The sequence below is a fragment of the Salvia splendens genome, chromosome 7 (assembly GCF_004379255.2).
Source record: "Salvia splendens isolate huo1 chromosome 7, SspV2, whole genome shotgun sequence".
NCBI lineage: Eukaryota > Viridiplantae > Streptophyta > Magnoliopsida > Lamiales > Lamiaceae > Salvia > Salvia splendens.
The window spans coordinates 14,556,998-14,571,474 of record NC_056038.1 but is presented as its reverse complement, the minus strand read 5'-3'; the positions used below and the strand labels follow the sequence as shown (position 1 = coordinate 14,571,474).

The 14,477-nt window shown below is 36.0% G+C and overlaps 1 long non-coding RNA gene across 4 annotated transcripts; it reads left to right on the top strand.

Annotated features, from left to right (window-relative positions):
• Positions 1 to 11,115: 11,115 nt before the first annotated feature.
• On the top strand, positions 11,116 to 14,176 carry LOC121742384. 4 transcript variants are annotated; one of them, XR_006038041.1, is made up of 7 exons: positions 11,116 to 11,497; positions 11,585 to 11,829; positions 12,585 to 12,658; positions 12,744 to 12,822; positions 13,403 to 13,518; positions 13,665 to 13,810; positions 14,005 to 14,176. It is a non-coding gene; the product is annotated as an uncharacterized LOC121742384 (long non-coding RNA). The 4 variants fall into 4 exon arrangements; XR_006038042.1 differs by having other exon boundaries at positions 11,585 to 11,843; positions 13,665 to 14,176; XR_006038043.1 differs by lacking the exon at positions 13,665 to 13,810 and having other exon boundaries at positions 11,117 to 11,497.
• The last annotated feature ends 301 nt before the right edge of the window (positions 14,177 to 14,477 follow it).

Here is a 14,477-nt window from a genome sequence, read left to right as displayed (position 1 = left end):
TTCGCCAAGGAGTGCCCGAGCAACAACAACACTGGAGGTGGGGGAACACCGAACGGACCTCGAGGGAATCCTACACCACCTCAGCAGCAGCAGCAGCGTCGCCAACCATATCCAACTCAAGCTAGGGCCTATGCCTTGGGACGCAGGCAAGCTAAAGCCCCACAGGGAGAGCCAAGACAAGATAATCTGGCAGGTATGGGAACACTACTTGACATGCCTGTTGCTGTTCTGTTTGATACGGGTGCGTCGCACTCTTTTATATCGCACTCCTGCGTGACTGCTTTAAGACTGCCTGTTGTTGAACTTGAACATAAGATGAACGTGAACTCACCGGTAGGAGGCCTTATAGAAATTTCACAGTCTTGCTTGAACATAGAACTCACAGTGGGAGAACTTAGTTTAACGGCTCACAACTTGCATGTTATGCCGATGGATAACGTCGACATAATTCTGGGGATGGACTGGCTAGCTGAAAACTATGCCACTATCCGATGCCAAGAGAGGCAAATCTGATTACAAACCCCGGGGAAGGAGCCCTCTACCTTCCACGGAATTTCAATGAATCAGCGAACTTGTGTGATATCGGCACTTCAAGCAACTACGATGCTTAGGAAGGGGCGTCCTGCCTATCTCGTGTATTTACAAGGACAGGACAAGAAAGAGAAGACAGTTGAAGATGTGGCAGTGGTACGTGAGTTTCCCGACGTATTTCCCGATGCGTTGCCAGGCCCTCCGCCTGACCGACAGTTGGAGTTTACTATCGATCTGGAATCAGGAGCCGCACCAGTATCGAAAGCACCATATAGGATGGCACCGAAGGAGTTGGAAGAACTCAAAATCCAGCTACAAGAACTGCTGGACTTGGGTTTTATCCGACCGAGTGTGTCACCGTGGGGAGCACCAGTACTATTTGTGAAAAAGAAAGATGGGACGCTGAGAATGTGCATAGACTATCGGGAATTGAACAAGTTGACTCTCAAAAACAAGTATCCTCTGCCGAGAATAGACGACCTGTTCGATCAGCTCAGGGGAGCAGGAGTATTTTCGAAGATGGATTTAAGGTCGGGATATCACCAGTTGAGGGTACGAAGGGAAGACATACCTAAGACGGCATTCCGAACAAGGTATGGGCATTATGAGTTTGTAGTAATGCCGTTTGGACTGACAAATGCACCGGCAGTATTTATGGATTTAATGAATCGAGTATTCCATCCATACTTGGACAAGTTTGTTCTGGTATTCATAGATGATGTGCTGGTTTACTCGAAGGATGAAAAGGAACATGAGGAGCACCTAAGGATCACGTTGGAAACACTAAGAACGGAGAAGTTGTACGCCAAGTTCAGCAAATTTGATTTCTGGCTAAAGGAAGTAAATTTTCTGGGGCATATTGTGACGGCCGAAGGGATTCGAGTTGACCCTGCAAAGGTGGAGGCCGTACAACAGTGGAAGGCGCCGAAGACCCCAAATGAGATTCGGAGTTTCCTTGGACTGGCATGATACTATCGGAGATTCATTGAGGGATTTTCGAAAATCGCACGGCCAATGACTCAACAACTAAAGAAGGGGACCAAGGTCAATTGGACACCGGAGTGTGAAACTAGCTTCCAATTATTGAAGGAGAAGTTGACCACCGCACCTATCTTAGCCGCGCCGGAACCGGGAATAGACTATGTGGTTTATACTGATGCGTCGAAGGTTGGACTTGGGTGTGTTTTGATGCAGAATGGTAAAGTGATTGCCTATGCTTCGCGGCAGTTGAGGCCACACGAGTTGAACTACCCTACTCATGACTTAGAACTAGCGGCTGTTGTGCACGCATTGAAGATTTGGAGGCACCACCTCTATGGAGTTCGGTGTGAAATTTTTACCGACCACAAGAGTCTGAAATATTTCTTTGAGCAGAAAGACTTGAATATGAGACAACGCAGATGGCTGGAGCTAGTCAAGGATTATGACTGTGGCATTAACTATCATCCGGGCAAAGCAAACGTAGTTGCAGATGCTTTGAGCCGGAAAGCCCAACCGCAGTTGGCTACTTTTCTCACTCAGGAAGCGGAGTTGATTCGCGATTTTAGCAAGATGCGACTGGAGGTAGTGAGAGCTCCGGAGACTGTGAGGGGAAAGATTGCCACCTTGGTAATTGTATCTGATCTGCGGACAAGGATAATAGAAGGGCAACGAAATGATGAAAACTTAGAGAAAATCCGACTGAAGGTGAGGAAGGGCGATCAAGAGAAGTTTAGAGAAGAAGCTGATAATGCTCTCACCTACGAGGGGAGACTGTGTGTGCCTAGTGACGATGGACTCCGAAATGAAATCTTGACCGAGGCACACGAGACTCCATACACCGCTCATCCTGGAAGTACAAAAATGTACCAGGACTTGAAGGGATCATTCTGGTGGGATGGCATGAAAAGGGACATAGCTTCGTTTGTAGAAAGATGCTTGGCATGTCAACAAGTAAAAGCTTTACATCAACGACCCTATGGGAAGTTGCAACCGTTGGAGATTCCGGAGTGGAAATGGGAACACATCGCCATGGATTTTGTGACGGGACTACCAAAGACCCGACAAGGGAATACATCCATTTGGGTAATCATAGATCGCCTCACCAAGAGTGCGCATTTTATACCCATCCCAATAATGCATGGATCCGACAAACTAGCCCGGATTTATGTGAAAGAGATCATTCGGCTACATGGAGTGCCAGTAACAATCACGTCAGACAGAGACACCAGGTTTACTTCAAGGTTTTGGATGAGTCTACAACGAGAACTGGGGACACGACTGAATTTCAGTACTGCTTTCCATCCACAAACCGATGGACAGTCCGAGAGAACGATTCAAACTCTCGAGGACATGTTGAGAGCCGTGGTCCTTGACAGAGGAGAGAATTGGGAAGTGGTACTACCGTTGATCGAGTTTGCTTACAACAACAGTTTCCAAGCGACTATAAATATGGCCCCATATGAAGCATTGTATGGGAGGAAGTGTAGATCACCACTCTACTGGGATGAGGTTGGTGAAAGAAGAATACTCGGGCCAGATTCGGTCGAAGAAATGATAGAAATTGTGCGACAAATTCGACAAAGAATAAAAGAAGCACAAGACCGACAGAAGTCGTATGCCGATGTCCGGCGTACAGATTTACAGTTCAATACGGGAGATAAGGTGTTCTTGAAAGTATCTCCGTCGAAGGGAATAACGAGGTTCAGTGTAAAGGGGAAGTTGAAGCCACGATACGTAGGGCCTTATGAAATTCTTGAAAAGGTGGGACCCGTAGCGTATAGGTTGGCACTACCACCAAGTTTTGGGACTGTGCATAATGTTTTCCATGTGTCACAGTTACGAAAGTACGTGTTCGATCCTAAGCACGTGGTTCATCAAGAGGAAATGATTTTGAATCCTGACTTGAGTTATGAGGAGAAACCCGACGCTATTCTGGACAGGAAAGTACAAGAGTTGAGGAATAAATCGATCGCGTCCGTGAAAGTACTATGGAAACACCATGGCCACGAGGAGGCTACTTGGGAACTCGAGGATAAAATGAAAGAGAAATACCCAGAGCTTTTCGTTAGAAATGAGTAAATTTCGGGACGAAATTTCTGTTAAGGTGGGTAGAATGTAACGCCCGTACTTTTTAAAGTACTAATTTAATGAATATCACGAAATAATTAATAAAATTATTTTGAAATAATGATGCTTTTCGATGAATGTGCTTTGGAAAATCGTATGGTTTATGTGTTTAATGTGAAAAAGAATGTGTTTATGTTATTTTAATTATGAACGATGGGAGACACGTTTAAGGTCTCGTTGAAGGATCGATGATGAAATTGCTATTCTTTAGCAAGACGAAGGAATTTAATGGAAGGGAAAAAAATATGTTTTATGGATAACGACACGCGTAAATCGAGAAATTGTCAAATGGATATTATATTTGGGACAACACCAAATATAAAATGATGCCGTTAAACGTACTTTAATTTTTGGTTATGAAGAACGAGATAACACAATTTAATTAAAGACTCGTGAATTTTAGTTAACGAAGGAAAATTGCGAAAATATAAAAGTATGAATTTAATTTGGGCTTTTCAAATTAAATTAGATTCCAAGTATTTATAAAATAACTTAGATCCTAGTTATTCTTTTGGATCCACTAAATAATAATAGTATTTCTAACTTGGGCTTTCAATGAAATAAGCCCAAACCAAATTAACTATTTTGGAGCCCAAGTTCCTTTCCAAAATGTGGGAAAAACCCAACACCCTTTCCTCTTCCTTCTTTCTTTCTTCTTGGCCGAGACACACCAAAGGAGACTCTCCATGTCTCCAACTTCTTCACCTTCCATCTTCTACCATAACTCCACCATCCCAAGAGTCACCACCACCCCTTCATTACCCTCCCCACTAACACCTCTCATCATTCACACTCCAAGAAAAGAAAAGAAAAGAGAGAGAGAGAGAAGGGCCGAGAGAAGTCTACGGGAGAAGGAGGGAAGAAGAAGGAGTGGCTTTCACCATTTTTGTTCAACCACCATAAAAAATTCAAGCTCTTGAGGTATACCATTACTTCCATCCTCAAAGCATGAGTTTAATATTGCCTTGCATGATGCATATAGCCTTGTCTTTCTTCCATAACTACCTAAGTAGGAAGCAACGTAGAACCTTCCAAACGATCGCCGTATGTCACTAAAACTAAGAAAGAACGTAACTTTATAGTAATAACACGTGTTTCGAGAGGTTTCAGGGTGGTATCGGGCGTGTTCGGAGTGGCGTGGTGGCTGTCCGGCGGCTGGACTTCTCGGCGATGGCAAAAGGGTGGCTGTCCGGCGGCTGGGTTGCCTCCGCTCCAGGCGCGACGACCGACGGCGACCGGGGTGTGGCTGCGGCGGCAACTCGGCGTACGCAGTCGTGGAGGCCGTTGACTCCAGCAGCAACAGCAACGCGACGGCAGCAGCCTCGTTTCCGGCGATCCCAGCGAGTGGCCGACGAACCAGCAACAGCTCCGCGTGCTTCCGGCGACCCCATCAGTAGTTCGACGGCGGCGGCGAGCTGGAACGGCCGACGGGAGAGAGAGACTGCCTCCGGCAGTTTCTGTCGAAGAGAGGCAGAAGAGAGAGAGAGAGATAAGTTAGAGAGGGAGATGAAAGTTTGGGCCTCTTTGTTTTTTTTTTAAGTTTGGGCCTTATAATTTTAATTGGAAGACTAATTAAATTGATGGGCTCACTTTAAATTGTTGGGGCTTCCTAATTAAATTTTTTTTTGGAGGAATAAGGTGGGCTAAGCTTAATCTTAGGGGCCGGAGATTTAAAATTTAATCGGGGAAGAATATTTAATTAATTCCCGGAAGTTTTTTTTTAAGGAATAAATAATTTACCTAAGTATGAATTAATACTTTTTCCAGCGGTGAATAATTAAGAAAAATTTAAGTAAACGCTTAAATAATTTTTAGAAATTATTTTCGACGTTATGGAAAAAAAATACGAGGAGCCAACGAAGGAAAGAACGAGCGTAAGCGGCCGACCGGCGTCGCACGCGACGCCTTGGGCGGCCGCCGAATAACTGAAAATACACGGAAATCGAGAAAGAGGATTTAAAAGAATTTAATTAGAGTGCATGCATTCTAATTATCGTCGTTACCGAATTTTGATATGAATTTTATGTATTTTGCGAAAAGGTGGTTCGCACGCACGCTAAAAGTCGGAACGAGGATTTTTACGGAAAACCTAAGCTTTTGAGGTGGGCTTTATTCTTTAAATGTTTATTTCTGAAATGATATGTTTATGGTGTTATAAGGATGATTTTATAAGTATGTCATGCCGTGTTTATGTTTTGAAACTGCCTATCTGATTGTCTACTAGAATAATACTCTACTAGACTTTGATGGTTAACGAATTCGGGTCTAACTAGGGTCTACGCCCTACTTAGACTAGTGCACTGATGGGGATCGTGAGCCGTCCCCTAGGTCGGCCGGTCCAGTGATCGGGATTGTGGCCACAGTCTCGTTTCACATGATGGTTCAGATATGGTATATGATGGAGGATGATGTTAGTCCGCGCGGACACTTTTAAAGGAATGATTTTTAGTGTTTCTCGGCCTTTTAAAGTAAAACCCGAGATTCACTCGATGATGGCTTGACATATCTTAACGATAAATGTATTTCGGGCATGAGTTCACTGGGTGCATCAAGTACTCAGCCCCTGCATATGTTTTCCCTATGTGCAGGTTGAGCGAGGTCGGGAGGCGGAGGATGTTGAGTGATGATTTCAAGAATTGGTCCGGTTATTATTATGTCTTCATACGTAGTAGTAACCACACTCTCAAATTGCTTCCGCTATTCAATGACTTAAGAAACTCTGTTATTTACGTTATTGTCGAACTCTGTTATCTTTCATTATGAGACTTGGTTTTTGAAACGTTGATTTATTTAAATGGAATTTCCTCTTTGATTGTTAAGTTGTATTGCCTTGAATTGTTTTTCCCCCTTCTTCCCCGCTTCTTAATTCCCCCACTAGTCACGATTTCCCGTGCTTCCTATCCTTAGGAAGTGCGGTCGTGACACTATCATTCTATGCAATAAACCTAACATATATCATTTTATCATTTTATCAGTCAAAAGTATCATTTTATCAGTCAAAAGTATCATTATATCAACTCAGAGTATCATTCTATCCGGCAAAACTATCATTCTATGCAATAAACCTAACATATATCATTTTATCATTTCATCAGTCAAAAGTATCATTTTATCAGTCAAAACTATCATTTTATCAACTCAGAGTATCATTCTATCCAGCAAAACTATCATTGTATGCAGTAAACCTAACATATATAAGCCAAAAGTATCATTTTATCAACTCAGATTATCATTCTATCCGGCAAACTATTATTGTATGCAGTAAACCTAACATATATCATTTTATCATTTTATAAGTCAAAAGTATCATTTTATCAACTCAGAGTAACATTCTATCCGGCAAAACTATCATTCTATGCAATAAACCTAACATATATCATTTTATCATTTTATCGGTCAAAAGTATCATTTTATCAGTCAAAAGTAACATTTTATCAGTCAAAAGTATCATTTTATCATTTTATCAGTCAAAAGTATCATTTTATCAACTCAGAGTATCATTCTATCCGGCAAAACTATCATTCTATGCAATAAACCTAACATATATTATTTTATAATTTTATCATTTTATCAGTCAAAAGTATCATTTTATCAACTCAGTCAAAAGTATCATTTTATCAACTCATTCTATGCAATAAACCTAACATATATCATTCTACGCGATAAAATGATAGATTCCGACAAAACTATCATTCTATGCAATAAACCTAACATATATCATTTTATCATTTTATAAGTCAAAATTATCATTTTATCAACTCAGAGTATCATTCTATCCGGCAAAACTATCATTCTATGCAATAAACCTAACATATATCATTTTATTAGTCAAAATTATCATTTTATCAATCAAAAATATCATTTTATCAACTCAGAGTATCATTCTATCCGGCAAAACTATCATTGTATGCAGTAAACCTAACATATATAAGCCAAAAGTATCATTTTATCAACTCAGATTTATCAACTCAGATTATATTCGACACCACTATTACAAAACAATAGTATCAAGTCATACAATTTACTATTACAACTACTAGTTCTCTTTAGGGGGTTTAAATTCTCTAATCATCTTTTCAACATCGATTTCCCCTTTTTTGCTATCATTCTGAAACTTCTGTTGTATATTTGAAAATGTCTCAAAAGCCTTCTTGTTTGTATCTCCAACAGGCAATGCTTCAGTATATTTGGCACGGAGTTTTATGAAAGCCTCTGTCCCCTTCTTCGTTAAACCAGAATTCCAGTTACGAACGGGACCACCCATGTAAGTCTCCATATGGCGCATCACATAAATTCCACAGTCAACTTTATTTTATGCACTAAACCTAACATTTATAAGCAAAAAGTATCATTTTATTAACTCAGAGTATCATTCTATCCGGAAAAACTATCATTTTTATAAGATTACTGTCATTTTATCCGCTTAAATTATCATTTTATCAGGTAAAAGTATCATTTTATTAAACACAAATGTCATTTTATACACAAAAAAATACCTATCATTCTATCTGCTGAAAGTATCATTCTATCCGACAAAACTATCATTTTATGCAGTAAACCTAACATTTATAAGCAAAAAGTATCATTTTATTAACTCAGAGTATCATTCTATCCGACAAAAACTATCATTTTTATAAGGTTATTGTCATTTTCTCCGCTTAAATTATCATTTTATCAGGTAAAAGTATCATTTTATTAAAAAAAATGTCATTTTATACACCAAAAATACGTATCTTTCTATCTGCTAAAAGTATCATTCTATCCGGTAAAACTATCATTTTATGCAGTAAACCTAACATTTATAAGCAAAAAGTATCATTTTATTAACTCAGAGTATCATTCTATCCGAAAAAACTATCATTTTTATAAGGTTACTGTCATTTTATCCGCTTAAATTATCATTTTATCAGGTAAAAGTATCATTTTATTAAATTAAAATGTCATTTTACACACCAAAAATACCTATCATTCTATGTGCTGAAAGTATCGTTCTATCCGGCAAAACTATCATTTTATGCAGTAAACCTAAGATTTATAAGCCAAAAGTATTATTTTATCAACTCTGAGTATCATTCTATCCGGCAAAACTATCATTTAATCAGTTTTATGTCATTTTGTCACGTTAAAGTATCATTTTATCAGCTTATATGCCATTTCTTCAGCTAAACTATCATTTTTATAAGGTTACTGTCATTTTATCCGCTTAGATTATCATTTTATCAGGTAAAAGTGTCATTTTATGACAAACTAGTGTTATCACCCGTGCTATGCACAGGGCATAAGATTTTTAAATAATGAAGTTAAATTTTAAGATAAGAAAAATACAAAAAAGAGGATAAAGAGAATTAATATAATATTTATGATTAAAAAATGTGTTAATTATAATAAGTATTCATAATATTATAAAGGATTAAAAATATTATAAATAGTAACAAAAAGAGAAATGTAACATTTATGTTTGGCAAACTATTTTATGCAATATTAATGATAAATAGTGGGTTAGTTAGAATAAGATATATAAATAAAAGAAAATATACGTGCAAATAAGGATATAAGACGAAAAAATCATATAATTTAAATAAATAAATAGTTTAATAATTTTAATCAACAAAACATATGTATTCAAAAAATAAATTCTATGCATGTGGAAATATATATTTACATAATCTAATGTAGCATTAATCAAAATTCTTATAATCACATTTGCACACTTAAATATTTCTATCTATACGTTGACATAAAAAAATTTATCAATCGCTTCCATATTATCCTCTTTATATACCCATAATCCAAATGGTAATACAAAATGATGAATAATTTGGAACACGGATATTATAATTAAAATATTAACAATAGTAACCTTAATGTCTTTAATCACAACAGTTGCGTATTAAAATATTATAAATTAAATCACCCATGAGACAATAGTCAAAGGGAATTGACAGTGCGTAAAACTTGAATGACAATTTTGGATCAGAAGTTAAAGAAATTATAGGAATCAAAACTTTTTCACCAACGTTAGGACCAATCAAAACTTTCGCCTCGAAAACATGATTACCAAAACGTGTAATTGTGGGGTCCATGTCCTAAAATAGAAAGATTCTAAAGTTTATATTTTTAAAGAATGACCCAAATGGAAATAGTTGTTATTTTTAAAAACGGAGGGAGTACAAAATATAATAAATATATAGAAAATATAAATTCAAATCAATGCGAAGATTTAAAAAAATAGAAATATATTTATCTTGTCTAACTCTAAATGAAGAATTTACTACTCCCTAATGAATGAAATATCTATACAATTTTAATTTATAATCTAAGTGGAGTAAAAACAATAAAAATTAATGACAAAAAGAAGAATTGCAATAAAGGATTAAATCTCAATTTTAATCTAAATAAATGGAAGACAAACTAAACTCTCTAGCACAATTCCAATTTAAACCCAAATATAAGGCTAATCAATATATAAATTTAATAACTTATTTATAAAAAAATAATGGTAGTGCACTATTTTAATGTGTTTCAAAACTTCTTCAAGAAGCTAGCATGTTTTTCACTTCAAAAAATTAATTAATTAATTAATTTTATATTGAAAATATATTGAAAGACTGAAAATAAAGTAAATAAATAAACGACACCTCATCTTTCCATTTTCCCTCCAAAAAGAACATTAAAGTCTTTTAACCCAACTTGCATTTTAGATTAGAATAGATTACAATTAACTTAGATAATTATGAATGTCCATAAAAAGTCACCATACTTGTAAGTATTCTCAATTACATAGAAGCAAAGATAAGTACTTATCCGTCTCTTAAAAGTATGAACTATTTTCTTTTTAGTATAGTACGGACATTCTAATTTTAGAAACTCTTCTCTCTCTAATGAAGTGAGACTCATTATCCACTAACAATACTTTAAAAACCTTTTCTATCTATCTCCTATTTACTTACCAATTATGCATTAAAACATGTGCCAAAGCTCAGGAACGGATGAAGTGATATCTAAAAGAATGAGTCATAAAAAATACCTTCATCTCGATTTAAAGTTTACGAAATGAAATTGCTCTCATTCACAATAGGCGAATAATGTTGATCACAAACAACATAACTTATAATAATAGGACTTTCAACTGATCCACCAATATCGGCCGAATTAAGTAAAATATTTATATTAAAAAATACAAAATATTAAATAAAAAAATTGGAAATATATAATAAAATTAAAATATCAGAATTATTATAAAAATTAAATACCGTGATATTAAAATTAGAATGTAAAAAACATTAAAAAAATGGGGGCAATAAACCTACCAAAGAAAACAATCATATTACAGAATAGCCCAAACAAATTTAATGATTGGGCCTAATCGTTCTAAAACAACAGCCCAAAACAATTAGCCCAATTGCTAAACAAACTACATTCTAATTAAATTAATTAGACAATAAGTATTTAAATTAAGACACTTAGGGATTAAAAGCATAATTTATACAACATATGAAAGGAAATTTTCTCTCATTTTCTCAACTTGCCTGCGCCGTTTACGGAAAAACCCTAGTGAGACTTCCACTCCAATCCGCCGGGAATTGCATAAGACCACCGAATCGCCGACGTCATCGACGCAAAACCCAGCCAACACAGACTTATCCACGCCGTTTGCAAGTTTTTAGACTCAAAGGACGACCAACTCGAATCTCTAACCCCACCTTCCAAACCGACGTCGCCGGCACAAACCCTAACCGACGAACGCTTTGCCACGGTCACCAGAAACTATCCACCACGGAATAGATTCGCAAACCCTAGCCCCAATTCACGGCGTTCAGAAGCAACTCAATTAGATCGAAGTCGGTTTTGATTTCAGGTAAATTCGAAACAAATTTCACTTATTTTTGGTAAATCCCCGAAAATTACGGAGATTCTAACATTTTAATGTGCTATTATTTCTCAGAATCGGAGAAATAATGGAAGGCATTAGACGATTCAATGGTCTGTTAGATGGTTTGGGTCCACGGTTTGAAGATTGGTGAGGAACTGGGGTGCTTCCTGTTGATGCTGAACAACACCCTCCGAATATTCCCGAATGCAAGACATCGTTTAGGCTTCTTCCTACTGGAATGCGCCCACGACTAACCAATGCTGAGATGACCAACTTATAGAAGCTTGCTAAGTCGCTTCCTTGCCACTTTGCCCTTGGTAATTTACCTTCGGTATGCTCTTCCAATAAGTAAAGTGTGTCCTGATTTGTTTTGTCTATTTTCTTAGCAATTGCATTCCTAAATATTGTTCATAAACATTTTAATACATCTATGATTGTGAATATAAAATGTTCATAATCTTGTTGAAGCCTAAATATTGGTCACTCTCTTTGCTGAAGCCTAAATATTGTTCACAAATTTCTTGTTTTCTGTTTTCTAAGTATGCTGACTGTATGTTGGTCAACAAAGAAAGTCTTGTTCAGAGATTAAATCAAATAGGAACAAATATATTTCAAACTGAGTCACCAACAAATTATGCTATTCAGTTTTACTTTCATTTACTGGAAAAATATGCAATATATCGAGAAAAAGAGAGGTATACAAAGAATGAAAGGAGTAACCAAGCAAAGATACAGCAAGAACTGATAAGACTCATAGATAAGTTGCTACACTTGAAAAATAAATACTTTCAGTGAATTTTGCAAAAATAATTTTTAAATCAGAGTAAGTAGCCTAAAAGAATAACTTTTCATTGTAATCCATAATATAAATACGTAAACCTAGCATGGCATCATATGGCTAGTTATTTTGACATATTGGAGCTGCTATTCACTCTGAGAGTTCCGATTTAAAATTTAGTTTTATAAATTTTCATGTATGAAAGCATAGACCTATAAATCTGAGTTTTATTTAGAGAATGATTGAATTACTCAAATCTGAAGAATCCATGCTTTCCTGATTTGCAAATTACAGGTTACTCAAAGAGAAGTAAAAAATGGAAGGAAAAAGGAAGAGCAGGTGGATATCTCATAGTGACAGCAAAAAAGGTATAAATATATTAACAGAACCACTCCTTCACTATCTCATGTTAATTGACTCATTAATATGCAAAGAATTTAATTTTTTTACCAGGAAATCAAGCTGCAATCGATAGGAAAAAGTGGATGGGCGGCGAAAAGTTCCTAACAATTGGAGAAAGTAATAATCAGAGGTTAGTTCTACTGAACATCTTTAGAATAAAAATGAGCATAGCATGATTAGTAAACATAAAGAGAAGAAACAGAAACCAATACTATAGAAAACGAAAAAAGAACTACTAAAATGTACAGCTGTTGTCTTTTAATTGACCAAATAGCTAAATAAAATGTCATATTAGGATAAAGATGGTTGCAAAAGAGTATGAACAATGCCTTAGAGGTTGGGGTGTGACAGATGGAGAAAGAGATAGCTACCTAAAAACCGAGAATGATATTTTCAGTTGGTGAATGTTGCTGAGTGACTGAAAAATAAAGAGAAGAGAGTATTTATAGAGGGATTGTAGCAGGTGACTGCAGTGTAAAAAAGTATCCAGGTTCCAAAAAAGAGACAATCATTGGTAACTTTGCACCTAACATATAAAATTAGTTAATAGTTTTAAAGATGTTCATTTTTAAAGATTATAGGTTCAACGTATCACCTTTCCAGAAACAGGTATTAGGTTGTGCATTGTCCAATACCCTTTAGCTTCAATATCACGAGTTTTCATTATACTTATTTCGATTGTTTTATCTTAAGAACTGAATCATTGGCAGCCTGGGAGAGACAGAAAGTTTATTGTTTGGAGAACCTACAAAGGCCTAACACCTACCACCCATTCCGATGCAGAATATGGTCAACAAATTCGAGGTTAAAATTTTTTAAAAATAAGGTATAATAATGTGCCTTTACAATACAATTTACAATTAATACATACATGATTTCATTATACATATTTTTATGAAAAATATTAACCATGACATTTATGTACCAATTCAGAGATTATTATAATTAATCAAAAGTTATTTTTCTTTTCAGGTAATCTCAAAAAATTTCTTCACCAAAAATGAATAAGTGGCAACATTGGAAAGATGAGAGGCTTCTCTTTTCCAGTGCAGTAACATGCCTGAAAATGTCAATCCTGAATTATTATCCAGACTAATAGTTACATCTATTTTTTGCAGGTGATACATGTTTTAAAGATAGTAATATTATATTTCAGATTAATTAAATTACATTAGTTACCTATAAATCTGAACGAATACTGCATAATTTAGTCTTAACTTATCTTTTAATTAAAATTCAATTAGTTATCATTGTAATGACTGAGTTTTTATTTGGAGAATTCTAGCACTAACCAAATACATTTCATTTTCAGGTACTGATGGAATAAAAAAATAGAATAGGTTTGCAGCATTGGAAATATGACTTCTTGTTTGTTGTGTATACTGACACACGCACACACCATCTTACATTTAAAGGAATTGTATTCTCTGCACTTTGTATCGATATTATTAAACAAAAAATATAATAATTACACAGGCAGCAAACACACTTTCGCATGCTCACACTCCAATCTCTTATCAAAGATACTAGAGATATTTTAATACATTTGTCAACAACAATATCAAAAACAAAAAATAATTACACAGTCAGCCATCACTTTCCCGCCCAAAAGGGCAAAACTGACACTTTATATATTGATAGATGTATCATTTTATAAACAACAGTATCATTTTATGTGCTGAAAGTAACATTTTGTTAACAGCACAGGTTGCAAAACTATCAACTCAGAATATCATTGTATCCGACAAAACTATCATCAGGTAAAGTATCATTTTATCAACTCAG